Genomic DNA, 16838 nt, shown 5'->3' with positions numbered 1-16838 from the left:
ATCGTGGCCGACCCCCGGGGAAAGAATCTGATGGCTTTCTGCAAAGGGAAGAAGTTAGATCTCTGAATGGTCCAAAAATGGCTTGCAGCATATGATAACCTCGGTCAACAAGCCGATGAGGGAAATGCTAAGAGGTGCAAGTGTGGATAAGGTCAGCAACCATTATTTCCTGAGCTGGAAGACATCATCTGTGAGTGGATTGCTAACAGGAGAGCAAAGGCTTTGGCTGTTCGCAGGGCTGATATCCAAGCTTTTGCCCTTGCAATGGCACCACAGTCAGAAATATCCCCAGAAGAATTCAAGGCATCACAACATCGGCTGGATGGCTTCCTTCACCAATATGAACTGTCTCTAAGAAGATCAACAACACTGTTCAAGCTGGAAGATACTGAAGTTATTAAATGTGCACTTGTGTTCAAGTCCTTTTTTGATGGCATTGACTTTTCTAAATAACTCTCCAACATGATTGCTATGGATGAAACTGCAGTGTTTATGGGCCAAGGATCTCAAACAACAATTGATCAGAGGGGTGCCTCGTCAATCTACATTCCCTCCACTGGTTACGAGAGTGCACGTGTTACCTGTATTGTGGCAATTCGTCTAGATGGAAATAAAATCCCACCTCTAATCATTAGTAAGGGCAAGAAAAATAAGACCGAACGTGTTTCAGGCATTTACATTCTTGAAACCGAAAAAGCCTGGTGCACACAAGCAGCTATAAGGAATTGGGTTGATGTAATGTTGACACTTGTTTTGCGAGGTGGCAAAAGAGGTCTGCTAGTCTAGGATTCAGCCAGCACTCACCGCGCTAAAGAAATGAAGAAATTCTTGCACAGAGAAGAATAGATCAAATAATGATTCCCGCAGGAATGACTGCCTATCTCCAGACTTTTGACATTGCAATAAACAAGCCATTCAAGGACCATTTGTGCATGGAACTCAATGACTACATTGAAAATAGAATGGAGAGAAATCAGCATGGAAACTTTGTGTAGCCTAGCCTGCAAGAGGTTGTAACTTGGGTGAAAAAGTCATGGGATAAAATCACTGACAGATGTGTTGCCAATGCACTACAAGCAGGCTACTTGGACAAGCAGTGCTCATTTAAGGAGAGCTCTATTGCTAGGCATGACAGATTGGGGCCAGTGGTGCTACAGGAAATGGAGTCACAAGAAATTCAGGTCGAAATTCAGGGGTTGGACACTTATGACAATGTTCCAGAAGAAGATAACATGACTGTATTTGAATAACTGTGAAAGCCAAGGTGCAGATATTCTGAAGTTGAAATGTTTGGTGCACCGTTTATGTAGAGTTCTCACACAACTGTTTAACACATTAGAACTGTGGTCCAATAACAGAAAAGTACGAACTAAATGTCAGTTTGTGTACATGAATAAATGTCAACTTTTGTACATGAATAAACGTCTATTTGTGTTCATTAATAAATGTTGATTTTTGTACATGAATAAATGAATAAAGGTAGATTGTTGGACGGTGTGGGTAAATAAGGCATCCCCCTGATAATAAGCCCTAATGCGTATTTTGGCGGGAGAAGGAGTATAAGACCCGATCTTATTTTTGGGGAAATATGTTACGAGCAGTGGGACGTGACCCGGGGTTGGGACACGGACTCTGATGGGAGACCCCCTTGGCCTTTAACTCCTAGAGGCTGCCAAAAAGTGCCATGTCCCTGTGCCCTCGGAGCCTCTCAGTGGGACCACCCTCCGGCCCTGGCCGGCCCCACTGAACTCCCCTAGGCCACCAAGAGGTAGGCACGCCCTCATAGGGACTTCCAAGCCCCCTCCTTTCCGGTCCAGGGCACCACAGTCCCCGTCTCCCGCATATCCCCTGCAGGCTGCCAAATTGGGCCATGTCCCCGTGCCCTCAGAGGGACCTCTCTCCGATATAGGTCACTGTCATGGAACTCCCCCCAGCCGCAGAGGGGCAGGCATGCACTCATAGGGACTTCCGAGCCCACTCTCCTTTCTGGTGCAGAGCACCACGGTCCCCGTCTTCCCCAGATCTCTTGGAGGCTGCCTGGCCGGGCCGTGTCCTCTGAGCCTTTCAGGGGGACCTCCCTCCAATCCAGGCTGCCATCATGAAACTCCACCTGGCCACAGAGGGGCAGGCACGCTCTCATCTGGACTTCCAAGCCCCCTCCTTTCCGGTCCAGGGCCATTCTGGGTACTTTGCGACATTTTGGGATTGCCGTCGGGTACCGGGCGATGTTGGATGCCTTTCCCTTGTCTGGCAGGAGTACTCCTGGCCCCGCAGCCTTCCACCAGACGCTCCCTTGAGGAATTCCATTGTGGGGGCTCTGCCAGACCCTGTTCAACCAGGCATGAGCACTTCTAGCCCCGCTGCCTTCTGCCAGATGCTCCCTTGAGGACTTCTGTCCCACCACGGGGGCGATCCGTACCCTCTCACCAAGGAGGGAGTGCTTCCTGCCCGGCCGACTTCCACCCCTCTGTCTCCCTTCTGGATTTCCTCCGGTATGGACTCCCCCCTCCAGGCTTACACTTCTACCCGGGCAGGAGTGCTCTTTTCCATGGTTGCATATCTCCTGGAGGCTGCCAAATCGTGCCGTGTCCCCGTGCCCTCGGAGCCTCTCAGGGGGACCTGGTCCAGGCCGCCCTCACGGAACTCACCCTGGATGCCGAGGGGCAGGGCCGCCCTCATGGGGACTTCTGAGCCCATGCTCCTTTCCGGTCCAGAGCACCACGGTCCCCATCTTCCCAAGATCTCCTGGAGGCTGCCTGGCCAGGCCATGTCCTCTGAGCCTTTACGGGGGACCTCCCTCTGATCCAGGCCACCCTCGTGGGACTCCACCCGGCCACAGAGGGGCAGGCACGCTCTCATTGGGACTTGCACATCCCTGTCCTTTCAGGTCCAGAGCCATTCTGGGGACTTTGCTACATTTCGGGAACGCCATTGGGTACCGGGCGAGGTCGGACGCCTTCCCCCTGCTTGGCGGGAGCACTCCTGGCCCCGCAGCCTTCCACCAGATGCTCCCTTGAGGGCTTCTGTCGTGGGGGGCTCTGCCAGACCCCGCTCAAGCAGACAGGAGCACTCCTGGCCCGGCTGCCTTCTGCCAGATGCTCCCATGAGGACTTCCATCCCACTGGGGGTGCGATCCGGACCCTCTCACCCAGGAGGGAGTGCTTCCTGCCTGGCCACCTTCCACCCCTCTCTCTCCCTTCTGGACTTCCACCCGGACGGACTCCCCCCCTCCGGGATACCACTTCTACCCAGGCAGGAGCACTCTTTTCCCTGGTTGCATATCACCTGGAGGCTGCCAAGCCGTGCCATGTCTCCATGCCCTCGGAGCCTCTCAGGGGGACCTCCCTCCGAACCATTCCGCCCTCGTGGAACTCCCCCTGGCCACCGAGGGGCAGGCACTCTTTCATCGAGACTTCCATACCCCCTTCTTTCCGGTCCAGGGCACCACGGTCTCTGTCTCCCGCATATGCCCTGCAGGCTGCCAAGCTGTGCCATGTCCCCGTGCCCTAGGACCTCTCAGGGGAGCTTCCCTCCAATCCTTCACAGCCTCATGGAACTCTGCTCGGCCACGAGGCCTTAGCCACATCCTCATCCAGACTTCTGTGACACCGGTTTTCCCCTTTGCCCTCCACCTAGGGCTTTCAAACTCGCACAGGATATGGCCCCGGGTCTCGGCATCTCAGCCCATTTCATCTCATGCCTCCATCTCACTCCTCAGCCGAGCCAGGCACCAACAAACATGCTTCACTTCAAGACTTCTGGCACGTGCCCCCTTGCCTCCTGAGTGGTGCTGTTCGCAGGGCGGCATCCCCACAGTGCCAGATGAAGGACCGGAGGCTGACCTGGCACCTCCGCATGTTCCCAGGTGTGAGACGCCACGTAGGTTGTATCTCTGCACCCATGGGAGCTGGGAGGATGGGATCCCGGATCTGGTTACCCGGATGGACCTCTGCAATCTCCTGGGAGCCACGCACCTGCTGCTGGGTCGCCCCTCCAGGGATGACCCTTAAGCCCGAGTGCACAATCTTCAGCCTTTTCCGCACCTGCAGAGGTTCCGGCTATCTGGACGAAGGCGCTGGAGGGTGCAGTGCAAGGGGCGCGACTGGGGATGTCCTGCTGCATGGGACGCCTCGCTGCCAGGTGGCCCTTCCGGGGATGACCCTTAAGCCCAAGTACACAATCTTCAGCCCCTTCCGCACCCGCAGGGATTCCGGCTATCTGGAAGAAGGCGCCAGAGGGTGCAGAGCGAGGAGCGTGACTGGGTACCTCCTCCCAAGGGGGATGCTCCTCCACCGGTTCGCGCATGACCCCCCTTTGATCCCCCCACCAGAGCCCACACCCAGTGCTGAAGGGCAAAGTCCCACCAACGATCTGGACATTAGCAGAGGGGGGCATCACACAGGGCAGGACAGCCAAGGACAGGTCTCCCCCTCCCCACGAGGGCAAAGAGCCCATCCCCCGCCTGCGACAAAAACTTGGCTTCGAGGGCCTGACTTTCAGTAGATTGCAGCTTTTTGCTGCTCTGCTATGTACGAAACCCTGACCCAGAATCAGGTAGTCTATGAATGATTTAGCACCCGGTTCCCCACGAACGTGTGGTGCACTGCTGGAGAGAGGTTGCCCCCCCCTTTTCCATCTGCACTCCGACCCAGTGATGAGCGGCTCTCCTCGCTGAACTTGCAGCCAGCTATCCTTGGCCAAGCGGAGATCCATGGCACTGCGGTATCGTTATGGTTAGGCAGGATTCTGAATTATACGCGTTCAGTCATAATCCCACAGATGGTAGCTTCGCACCGTTGGTTCCTCAGCCAAGCACATGCACCAAATGTCTGAACCTGCGGTTCCTCTTGTACTGAGCCAGGATTACTATCACAGCAACACATCATCAGTAGGGTAAAACTAACCTGTCTCACGACGGTCTAAACCCAGCTCACGTTCTCTATTAGTGGGTGAACAATCCATTGCTTGGTGAATTCTGCTTCAAAATGATAGGAAGAGCCAGCATCAAAGGATCAGAAAGTGATGTCGCTGTGACCGCTTGGCTGCCACAAGCCAGTTAATCCTGTGGTAAATTTTCTGACACCACCTGCTTAAAACCCAAAAAAGCCAGAAAGATCATGAGGCCACACTTTCACGGTCTTTATTCATACTGAAAATCAAGTTCAAGCGCGCTTTTGCCTTTCTGCTCCACTGGAGGTTTCTGTCCTCCCTGAGCTTGCCTTAGGACACCTGCATTACTCTTTGACATGTGTACCACCCCAGTCAAACTCCCTACCTGACACTATCCCCAGAGTGGGTCACGCCCGAGCACCCAGGCGCTTGGAGCCAGAAGTGAGAGCCCTGGTGGGGCTCACCCCCCTGCCTCACCAGGTAATTGAAAAAACAATGGGTAGTGGTATTTCACTGGCCGAGGCCTCCCACTTATTCTACACCTCTCATGTCTTTTCACAGTGCCAGACTAGAGTCAAGTTCAACAGGGTCTTCTTTCCCCACTAATTCTGCCAAGCCTGTTCCCTTGGCTGTGGTTTCGCTAGATAGTAGGTAGGGACAGTGGGAATCTCGTTCATCCATTCATGCGCATCACTAATTAGATGATGAGGCATTTGGCTACCTTAAAAGAGTCATAGTTACTCCCACCATTTTACCCGGGCTTCATTGAATTTCTTCACTTTGACATTCAGGGCACTGGGCAGAAACCACATCGCGTCAACACCTGTCTTGGGCCTTCGCAATGCTTTGTTTTAATTAAACAGTCAGATTTCCCTAGTCTGCACCAGTTCTAAGTCAGCTGCTAGCTGCCGGACGATGTGGGATGCTGGTAGGGACCTGCACCGGCACAGTCGGGGCGATCCACAGAAAGGGCCCGGCATGTGGCCAGAGTCGCCGCCATACCTGCCGGCTCCCCCGGCAGGGGGGAGCGTGGTGAGGGCTGGCAATGCCTCGTCCAGCCTCTGCATGTGCCCAGCCCCACTTCACACCCGACTGACCCAGCCCTTAGAGCCAATCCTTAATCCGAAGTTATGGAACTGGCTTGCTGACTTCCCTTGCCTACATTGTTGTAACATGCCAGAGGCTGTTCACCTTAGAGACTTGCTGCGGGTATGGATATGACGCGGCACAAGACTTACACCCACTCCCCTGGATTTTCAAGAGCCAGTGAGAACTCTCCTGATACTGCCGGAACCGTGACACTTTCCAGGGCATGGGCCCCTCTCTCGGGGCGAACCCATTCCAGGGCACCCTGCCCTTTACAAAGAAAAGAGAACGCTCCCATGGCCCCTGCCGGTTTCTCCGGGATCGTTTGTGTCACTGCATTGGATGCTATGAGGCGCCTATCTTTGCCGCTCCGGATTTGGGAATCTGAACCCCGACTCCCTTTTGATCGGTCAGGGTGACGGAGGCCATTACCCTTCCCTTCAGAACGGCGCTCGCCTATCTCTCAGGACCGACTGACCCATGTTCAACTGCTGTTCACATGGAACCCTTCTCCACTTCAGCCTTCAAAGCTCTCGTTTGAATATTTGCTACTACCACCAAGATCTGCACCCGCGGCGGCTCCACCCAGGTCCTCACCCTGGGCTTCAGTGCCACCACGGTGGCCCACCTACTCATCATGGCGTAGCTCCCTCGGCTCCCAGCGCTGGCGATGGCCGAGTATGGGCCCGATGGTCCAACGCCATCCATTTTCAGGGCTTGTTGATTTGGCAGGTGAGTTGTTACACACCTTAGCGGATTCCGACTTCTATGGTCACCGTCCTGCTGTCTCTATCAACCAACACTTTTTCTGGAGTTAGATGAGCGTCTGCATTGGGCACCTTAACTTGGCGTTCGTTTCATCCCACAGCGACAGTTCTGCTTACCAAAAGTGGCCCACTGGGCGCTTGCATTCCATACCTGGCTTCAAGCCAGCGAGTCGGGCTTCTTACCCATTTAAAGTTTGAGAATAGGTTGAAATAGTTTTGGCCCCAAGACCTCTAATCATTCGCTTTACCAGATAAAACTGCATCTGCTGAGCGCCAACTATCCTGAGGGAAACTTCGGAGGGAACCAGCTACTAGATTGTTTGATTAGTCTTTCACCTCTGTATCCAGGTTGGATGACCGATTTGCACGTCTGGACCACTACGGACCTCCACCAGAATTTCCTCTGGCTTTGCCCTGCCCAGGCATAGTTCACCATCTTTCAGGTCCCACCAGGTGCGCTCATACTCCACCTCCCCGACGGGAAGGGTGAGACGTGCCAGTGGTGCACCCCCCTTGCAGTGCGGGGGGATCCCACCTCAGCCGGCACATGCCAGCCCTCACTTTCATTGTGTTGTGGGGGTCTCCTGCCCACCCTCAGACTCGCGCACCTGTTTGACTCCTTGATCCGTGTTTCAAGACTTGACGAGTGGTTCACCAAAGTCGCCGCTTACCCCAGGCACCCAAGCTGAGCCCGCCGGCCTGGCGGCGGGACGCAGTCAGGCCACACTGAGGGCAGTCTGGTCCAGTCGACAGTCCTGCCAGAAGCCGGGGGGCCCGGTGGGGGAGGGTGCATCGGCAGTAGTCCCCCACGACCCAGGGGCAGGGCGAGGGCTGATGCCGCAGGCTGTAACACTCTCCTCCGGGGAGGGGAGCCACTTTCCGTGCGGCCTTCCTGGCTGACCCCAGAGCCGGTCACTGTGCACCACCTTGGAAGAAGTGCGCCCAATGGCGGTTGGCGCACCCGGGGGCAGTCCCCCCACCCCTTGGAGCTGCACCATGTTGAATCCTCTGGACGGACCCCACCCGTTTACCTCTAAACGGTTTCACGCCTCTTGATCTCTCTCTTCAAAGTTCTTTTCAACTTTCCCTTACAGTACTTGTCCACTATCGGTCTCGTGCTGGTGTTTAGCCTTAGATGGAGTTTACCACCCGCTTTGGGCTACATTCACAAACAACCCGACTCCGGGAAGACCTGATCCTGACGTGCCAGGAGCCGCCACCGGCCTCACACAGTCCGCGGACTGAGCCTCAATCACAAGGACTTGGGTCCCCTGGGCTGCGCCAGGGAGACGGACTTCCGTACACCACATTTCCCTGCACCAGTCACCCGGGCAAGGATTCGGTGCTGGGCTCTTCACTCACCGTTACTGAGGGAATCCTGGTTGGTTTCTTTTCCTCTGCTTAGTTGTTGTTTCTTTCAGCTTTTCCTGGTAAGGGGTCGCCACAGCAGAACTCCGGTCCACTAATGATTGGCAGTAGATTTTTACGAAACGCCGAGGTGCCAGCTCGACAGCCAACCTTCAATGAAGGCACGCCCATTTACACATGCATGTCTTTCGAATACTACCCAGCCGTGGAGGACATGCAGACTCCACACAGAAGGCATTCACAAGCCCAGCTGAGAATCGAACGGGAGAACCTCTTGCTGTGAGGTAGCAACTCTACTGCCATACCACCAGGTCACCACATCTGATCTGAGGTCGCAGGAGGGCAGGACAGCAGGGGGCAGATGGACTGGCCATCCTCCCCCCGGGAACCTCCACTCACCCGCTCCCCGCCATCAGACTTCAGGACGATGGAGGAGGACGGTCGACGCGGCCCTGGCACACAGGAACTGGACAGGTGGGCATCGGGCTTCACCCCATGAGGGCAGCCCAGTGGCGCTACCACCGACCACTTCCAGGGGGCGCGTGGGCCAGACGTGTGCCTGCTCCCTCCTCTGACTGGCTTCCCAGTTCGGGGCAGCAGGGGACTTGTCTCCTCCATCCGTATCTCTCCCTGGGTGGACGGGTGGGCCCACAGCGGGCTCCCTCGACTCCCCGGCCGCGCCCTCAATGGCGGGGGGGACACCCCCTGGTGCAATGGAAGGCATGACAACCCTCAGACAGATGTAGCCCTGGGAATAACCCAGGGCTGCAAAGTGCATTTGAAGTGTCGATCAATGTGTCCTGCAAGTCACAGTAGTTCTCACAGCTAGCTGCGTTCTTCATCGACACACTAGCCGAATGATCCACTGTTCAGAGTCGTACAATTCTCATTCACCAGGGCACCGCTGCCCACGTGGCATCACACTTCAAGATGAGCATGCGAGGTTTCACAAGCATCACCGTGGGCGTTACTAGCCCAACACCGCAAGACAGCAGGGAGTACTGCAGCGGCCGGCGCACGGCCACACCGCTGACCTTCCGGGTCTTTGAACTGGCAACCTGCTTGGAGTGTGGCATCCTCCACAGGTACCCACAACCGACATCGAGGGGAGAGGACTCCATTGTTCCACCCCTAGGGATGGCCCTCACACAGACAGAGGGGAGGCCACCACCCCCCTGCCAGGACAGCACCCTCTCCATCCCACTACCATACGGGGAGCCAGCCACCTCTGGGATGTGCGGTGGACCGCACCATTGGTCCAGGTTCACCCTCCACCATGATCCCCTCATGGCAGCAGAGGAGCACCCGCACCTCTCACCACACGGACGGACCCCCTCCCTCCCGCCACCAGGAGGCAAGGGGGGGACACACCATCCCTCCTCTCACTCCCTCTCCTCTCTCTCCTTTTAATCCCCCCCCCCCCCAGGAACCACGGGCTCAGTCCTGCTGGCCTCCACCAGGGCGTCACACAGAGATATAGGAGTCAGAGAGAGAGACGTAGAGGGTCAGGGTGGTGGAGCGAGGAGAGGACCTGGTACCCATAGACAGCACCGCCCCAGGATTCTTGGCGTTAATGATCCTTTTGCAGGTTCACCTATGGAAACTTTTTTACGACTTCTACTTCCTCTAGATAGTCAAGTTTGATCGTCTTTTTGGCATACCACCGGGGCCGTGACCGACTCCAGCGGAACCAATCCGAGGTCTTCACTAAACCATCCAATCGGTAGTAGCGAAGGGCAGTGTGTACAAAGGGCAGGGATTTAATCAATGTGAGCTTATGACCCGCACTTACTGGGAATTCCTCATTCGTGGGGAAGAATATCAGTCTCTAGTCCCTGTAACGAATGAGGTTCAGCTGATTACTCAGACCTGTCAGCCAAGGGTAGACGCACGCTGATCCATTTAGTGTGGCACTCGTGCAGCCCCGGACATCTAAGGGCATCACAGACCTGTTATTGCTCAATCTCATGTAGCTGAAAGCCACTTGTCCCTCTAAAAAGTTGGAGATGACCACACTAGGCCGCATAACTAGTTAGCATGGCGGAGTCTCATTCATTACCGGAATTAACCAGACAGATCGTTCCACCAACTAAGTACGGCCATGCACCACCACTCACAGAATTGAGAAAGTGCTATAAATCTGTCAATTCTTTCCATGTCCAGGCCGGGTGAGGTTTCCCATGTTGAGTCAAATTAAGCCGCAAGCTCCACTCCTGGTGGTGCCCTTCCATCAATTCCTTTAAGTTTCAGCTTTGCAACCATACTCCCCCCGGAACCCAAAGACTTTGGTTTCCTGGAGGCTCTCCAGCGGGTCATGGAAATAACGCCACCGGATCACTAGTCGGCATTGTTTATGGTCAGAATTATGACTGTATCTGATCATCTTTGAACCTCTCACTTTGATTAATGAAAACATTCTTGGCAAATGCTTTAGTTTGTCTTGCGCCGGTCCAAGAATTTCACCTCTAGTGGCACAATACGAATGCCACCAAACGTCTTTCTTAATCATGGCCCCGGTTCCGAAAACCAACAAAATAGAACTGGAGTCCTATTCCATTATTCCTAGCTGAAGTATTCAGGCGACCGGCCTGCTTTGAACACACTAATTTTTTCAAAGTAAACGCTTCAGACCCCTGGGACACTCAGTTAAGAGCATCGAGGGAGCGCCAAGAGGTAGCGGCTGGGACCGGCAGTAGCTCACCTCATGGCGGACCGCCAGCCCAATCCCAAGATCCAACTACGAGCTTTTTAACTGCAGTAACTTTAATATACGCTATTGGAACTGGAATTACCGCGGCTGCTGGCACCAGACTTGCCCTCCAGTAGATCCTCATTAAAGGATTTAAAGTGTACTCATTCCAATTACAAGGCCTCGAAAGAGTCCTATTTTGTTATCTTTAGTCACTACCTCCTTGAGTCGGGAGTGGGTAATTTGCATGCCTGCTGCCTTCCTTGGATGTCATAGCTGTTTCTCAGGCTCCCGCTCTGGAATCAAACCCTGATTCACCATTACTCGTGGTCACCATGGTAGGCACAGATAGTACTATTGAAAGTTGATAGGGCAGACATTCGAATGTCGTGTCACTGCCACGAGGGCATGAGATCGGCCCAAGTTTATCTAGAGTCACCAAAGCTGCCAGACCGAGTCCCAGATCGGTTTTGGTCTGATAAATGCATGCATCCCCGGGGGTCAGCACTCGTCAGCATGTATTAGCTCTAGAATTACCACAGTTATCCAAGTAACAGTGGAGTGATCAAAGGAACCATAACTGATTTAATGAGCCATTTGTAGTTTACTGTAGCATCCGTCTGCATCGAGACTTGCATGGCTTAATCTTTGAGACAAGCATATGCTACTGGCAGGATCAACCAGATAGGAGCACCTCGGCGGGTGGGCAGAGGAAGGGCCAGAGCCCACAACTCTGCCAACAGGAGGGGTCCCTCTCCCTGTGGAGGGGGCATCCCGAGTGCTGGTCATGGACTGGCAGCCATGACCCTGGAGGGCCCCAGGCCAGCACAGTGCACGTCAGCGCTCATAGCTAGAGAAAAGTGGGAGAGAGCCCCCCCCCCCATGCTTCAGTGTCACACACAGATGCCTGGGGACGGCAGCCATGTCACAGGACTGTTTTGCCTCATCCCAGGCTCATCGGTCTCACTTAGTCTTCCACCCTGAGGGGCATGGAGCGCTCCACACACCAACCTGCAACTTGCTCCTGGGGTGGCGAAGCTCAACCCACAAGCTATGACCCACAGAGCCACACTGTGTGGGCCCTCCACCAGGAGTCAGTCATCCCAATTGATCGATGGACAGTGGATAAGGGCACCTCAGTCCCACACAGACACGTGGCAGTCCATCACCCAGGGCTGAGACATGGACTCTGACAGGACACCCCGTCTTCCCTCTTCCTGGGCTGGAACCCAGACTGGGGCACTCACACTCACGCAATTGGACGGGACACCCCGTCATCCTTCAGCTGTCAAATCATGCGTGCTCGCCAGCCCTTCCAAGGGATGTACCTGCAGGGTGCGACCAGCCCCACGGAACTCCCCTCGGCCTCTGCGGGGAAGATCTGCTCTCATACGAACTTCTGGCCGGGAGGAAGAGGCCCATGAGGGCACCTCGACCCCAAACAGACACCTGGCAGAACATTCTCCCCTGGGGCTGAGACCGCGACTCTCACTCTGACACACCCCATCGTCCCTTAACTCCTGGAGGCTGCCAAATCATGCCCGATGACATGTGCCCGCCAGGCGATCAGGGGAGCAAGTCTGCAGGGTGCAGCCAGCCCCACCGTACTCCCCTCGGCTGCTGAGGGGCACATTCACTGTCATACGAACTTCCGGCCGGGAAGAAGAGGTCCATGAGAGCACTTCGACCCCACGCAGACACTGGCAGAACATTCTCCCCTGGGGCTGAGACCCAGACTCACACTCTAAAACACCCTGTTGTCCCTCAACTCCTGGAGGCTGCCAGATCGTGCCGGATCACGCATGCCTGCCAGGTGATCAGTGGAGCAAACCTCCAGGGTGCGACCTCCCCCGTGGAACTCCTCTCGGCTATGGAGGGACAGGTACACTCTCATATGGACTTCCAAGTCCACCTCCTTTCCAATCCAAGGCTACTCTGGGGACTTCAAGATTTTTCGAGAATGCCTTTGAGAACGGGGCGGGGTTGGATACCTCTGCCTGGCCAGGAGGTCTCCAAGCCTGCAGGCCTCCACACAAAACTCCCTTAAAGACTTCCACAAGGGCCTACCATGGCGACCCTCTTCTTCAACCCTGCAGAGAGACCTCTTTACCCGGCCGCAGCCCAAGGCTCGCCTAGGGGACCCCACAACCTCTATGTCCCCTGCAGACTGCCAAGCTGTGCTGTGTCCCTGTGCCCTCGGAGCCTCTCAGTGGGACCTCCCACTGATCCAGGCTGCAGTTGCGGAGCACCCCTCAGCTGCCAAGGGGAGGCACGCTCTCATCGGGACTCACACATCCCCTCCTTTCCAGGTCCAGAGCACCACGGTTCCCGTCTTCCCTAGATCTCCTGGAGGCTGCCTGGCCGAGCCATGTCCCCATGCCCTCTGAGCCTCTCAGGGGGGACCTCACTCCGAGCCAGGCCACCCTTGCGTAGCTCCCCTCAGCTGCCGAGAGGTAGGCATGCTCTCATCGGGACTTCCACATCCTCCTCCTTTCTGGTCCAGAGCACCACGGTCCCCATCTTCCCCAGATCTCCTGGAGGCTGCCTGGTCAGGCCGTGTCCCCATGCCCTCAGAGCCTCTCAGGGGGACCTCCCTCCAATTCAGGCCACCCTTGTGGAATTCCCCCAGCCACAGAGGGGTAGGCACGCTTTCATCGGGACTTCCGAGCCCCCCTCCTTTCCAGTCCAGGGCCATTTTGGGGACTTTGCAACATATCGGGATTGCCATCGGGTACCGGGCGAGGTCGGACACCTTCCTCTGCCTGGCAGGAGCACTCCTGACCCTGCAGCCTTCCACCAGACGCTATCTTCAGGACTTCCATTGTGGGGGTTCCGCCAGCCCCCGCTCAACCAGGCAAGAGCACTCTTGGCCCCGCTGCCTTTTGCCAGATGCTCCCTTGAGGACTTCCGTCCCATCAGGGGCGCGATCCAGACTCTGTCACCCAGTAGGGAGTGCTTCCTGCCCAGCCACCTTCCGCCCTTCTCTCTCCCTTCTGGACTTCCACCGGGACGGACTCCCCCATTCGGGTTTCCAGTTCTACCCGGGCAGGAGCACTCTTTTCCCGGGTTGCATATCTTCTGGAGGCTGCCAAATCATGCCGTGTCCCTGTGCCCTCGGAGTCTCTCAGAGGGACCTTCCTCCATTCCAGGCTGCCCTCGCAGATCTCCCCCCGGCCACCGAGGGGCAGGCACACTCTCATCAGGACTTCCAAATCCCCTTCCTTTCAGGTCCAGAGCACCACAGTCCCCGTCCCCCGCGTATCTCCTGGAGGCTGTCTTGCCGTGTCATGTCCCCATGCCCTTGGAGCCTCTCAGGGGACCTCCCTCCGATCCAGGCATTCTCGGAGGAACTCCCCTTGGCCGCCGAGGGGCAGGCATGCCCTCATCGGGACTTCCGAGCCCACGCTCCTTTCTGGTCCAGAGCACCACGGACACCATCTTCCCCAGATGATCTGGAGGCTGCCTGACCAGGCTGTGTCCCCATGCCTTCGGAGCCTCTCAGGGGGACCTCTCTCCGATCCAGGCTGCCCTCGCAGAATTCCCCCCAGCCACAGAGGGGCAGGCACACTTTCATCGGGACTCCGAGCCCCCCTCCTTTCTGGTCCAGGGCCATTCTTGGGACTTTGCGACATTTCAGGATCGCCATCTGGTACCGGGTGAGGTCAGACACCCCCCCCCCTGCCTGGCAGGAGCACTCCTGGCCCCGCAGCCTTCCACCAGATGCTCCGTTTAGGACTTCCATCAAGGGAGCTCCTCCAGACCATGCTCAACCAGGCAGGAGCACTCCTGGCCATGCTACCTTCTGCCAGATTCTCTCTTGAGGACTTCCGCCCCACCATGGGCGAGATCCGGACCCTATCACCACAGAGGGAGTCCTTCCTGCCCAGACGCCTTCCGCCCCTCTCTCTCCCTTCTAGACTTCCACTGGGACGGACTCCCCCCTTCAGGCTTCCACTTCTACCCAGGTGAGAAAGCTCTTTTCCTGGGTTGCATATCTCCTGGAGGCTGCCAAATTGTGCCATGTCCCCGTGCCCTTTGAGCCTCTCAGTAAGACTTCCCTCCGATCCAGGCCGCCCTCGTGGAACTCACCCCGGCCGCCGAGGGGCAGGCCCACCCTCATAGGGTCTTCCAAGCCCATGCTCCTTTCCAGTCCAGAGCAGCACTGTCCCCGTCTTCCCAAGATGATCTGGAGGCTGCCTGGCTGGGCTGTGTACCAGTGCTCTCGGAGCCTCTCAGGGGGACCTCCCTCCGATCCAGGCCGCCCTCTCGGAGCTCCCCCGTCTGTGGTGGGGCAGGCACACTTTCATCGAGACTTCCAAGCCCCCCCCTCTTTTCCGGTTCAGGGCCATTCTGGGGACTTTGAGACATTTCGGGATCGCTGTCGGGTACCGGGCGAGGTCTGACACCTTCCCCCTGCCTAGCAGAAGCACTCCTGACCCCACAACCTTCCACCAGACGCTCCCTTGAGGACTTCCATTGTGGGGGCTCCGCCAGACCCCGCTCAACGAGGCAGGAGCACTCCCGGCCCCGCTGCCTTCTGCCAGATGCTCCCTTGAGGACTTGCGTCCCACCGGGGGAGCGATCCGGTCCCTCTCACCCTGGAGGGAGTGCTTCCTGCCTAGCCACCTTCCGCCCTTCTCTCTCCCTTCTGGACTTCCACCGGGACAGACTCCCCCCTCCGGGTTTCCACTTCTACCCAGGCGGGAGCGCTCTCTTTCCAGGTTGCATATCTCCTGGAGGCTTCCAAATCGTGCAGTGTCCCCATGCCCTTGGAGTCTCTCAGGGGGACCTCCCTCCAATCCAGGCCACCCTCGCGGAACTCCCCATGGCCGCTGAGGGGCAGGCACTCTGTCATCAGAACTTCCACATCCTCTTTCTTTCAGGTACAGAGCAACACAGTCCCAGTCTCCCGCATATCTCCTGGAGGCTGCCTGGCTGTGCCGTGCCCCTTACCTCTCAGGGGGATCTCCCTCCGATCCAGGCCGGCCCTGAAGAACTCCCCTTGGCCAATGAGGGGCAGGCATGCCCTCATCGGGACTTCCGAGCCCACGCTCCTTTCTGGTCCAGAGCACCACAGTCCCCGTCTTCCCCAGATCTGGAGGCTGCCTGTCCGGGCTGTGTCCCTGTGTCCTCAGAGCCTCTCAGGGGAACCTCCCTCCGATCCATGCCGGCCCTGCAGAACTCCTGTTGGCCACCGAGGGGCAGGCATGCCCTCATCGGGACTTCCACGTCCCCCTCCTTTCCAGTCCAAGAGCCATTCTCGGGACTTTGCGACATTTCGGGAATGCCGTTGGGTACCGGGCGACATCGGACGCCTTGCCCCTGCCTGGCAGGAGCACTCCTGTCCCCACAGCCTTCCACCAGACGCTATCTTGGGAACTTCTGTTCCACCGGGGGGGGTACGATCTGGACCCTCCCACACTGGAGGGAGCACTCCCTGCCCAGCCCCTTTCCATCTCTATCCCCCTTCCGGACTTTCATCCTGGAGGCGGCTGCGGTCTGGAACCCCTCACTCAGGCAGCAGCTCTCCTAGCCCAGCCGTTTTCTGCCTCTCTCTCTCCCATAAGGACTTCCTTCGGGAGGGACCCCTCATGTCTTCCACTTCTACTCAGGAGGGAGAGCTCTTTTCCCGGGTTACATACCATATTTCTTTGTAAATAAGACCTAACCAGAGAGAATAAGGCCTAGCATGGTTTTTCATGGTGGTCATGATATAAACCCTACCCCAAAAATAAGCCCTAGTTAAGCTTGTCAACAACACATGACGGACGTGTTGAATTATAAAGTAATATTATTGACACCCGTTGACTGAGGTTATCATATTCTGCTCACCATTTTCGGACACCCAACTTCTTTTCTTTGCAGAAAGTCATAAGATTCTTTGGGAGTCCTCCACAATTCTTACTGTAACCATCACCATCACTCACACTTAACGGTTGAGATCCTTGGCCCATTAACACTGGCAGGCATATTTTGATTGATCAACGTACAGACAACGTGCGTAAAGCACACACACATGATAGTGCATGGTTGTGGGG

At 56.4% G+C, this 16838-nt stretch overlaps 1 protein-coding gene, 1 non-coding gene and 1 pseudogene across 2 annotated transcripts in view; 1 reads left to right on the top strand and 2 right to left on the bottom strand.

Moving 5' to 3' along the window:
- Positions 1-16838, top strand: part of RNF213 (ring finger protein 213) — a gene marked incomplete in the record, with an annotated part of 2890576 nt that overhangs the window by 1662918 nt on the left and 1210820 nt on the right.
- LOC122800625 lies at positions 4469-8184 on the bottom strand. Its single transcript, XR_006364625.1, has one exon. It is a non-coding gene; the product is annotated as a 28S ribosomal RNA (ribosomal RNA).
- On the bottom strand, positions 8838-8988 carry LOC122800530 (annotated as a pseudogene).

The sequence above is a fragment of the Protopterus annectens genome, chromosome 4.part0 (genome assembly GCF_019279795.1).
Source record: "Protopterus annectens isolate FY-2018-M chromosome 4.part0, PAN1.0, whole genome shotgun sequence".
Classification (NCBI taxonomy): domain Eukaryota; kingdom Metazoa; phylum Chordata; order Ceratodontiformes; family Protopteridae; genus Protopterus; species Protopterus annectens.
The sequence above is the reverse complement of the archived record's forward strand: the minus strand, read 5'-3'. Positions and strand labels throughout refer to the sequence as shown.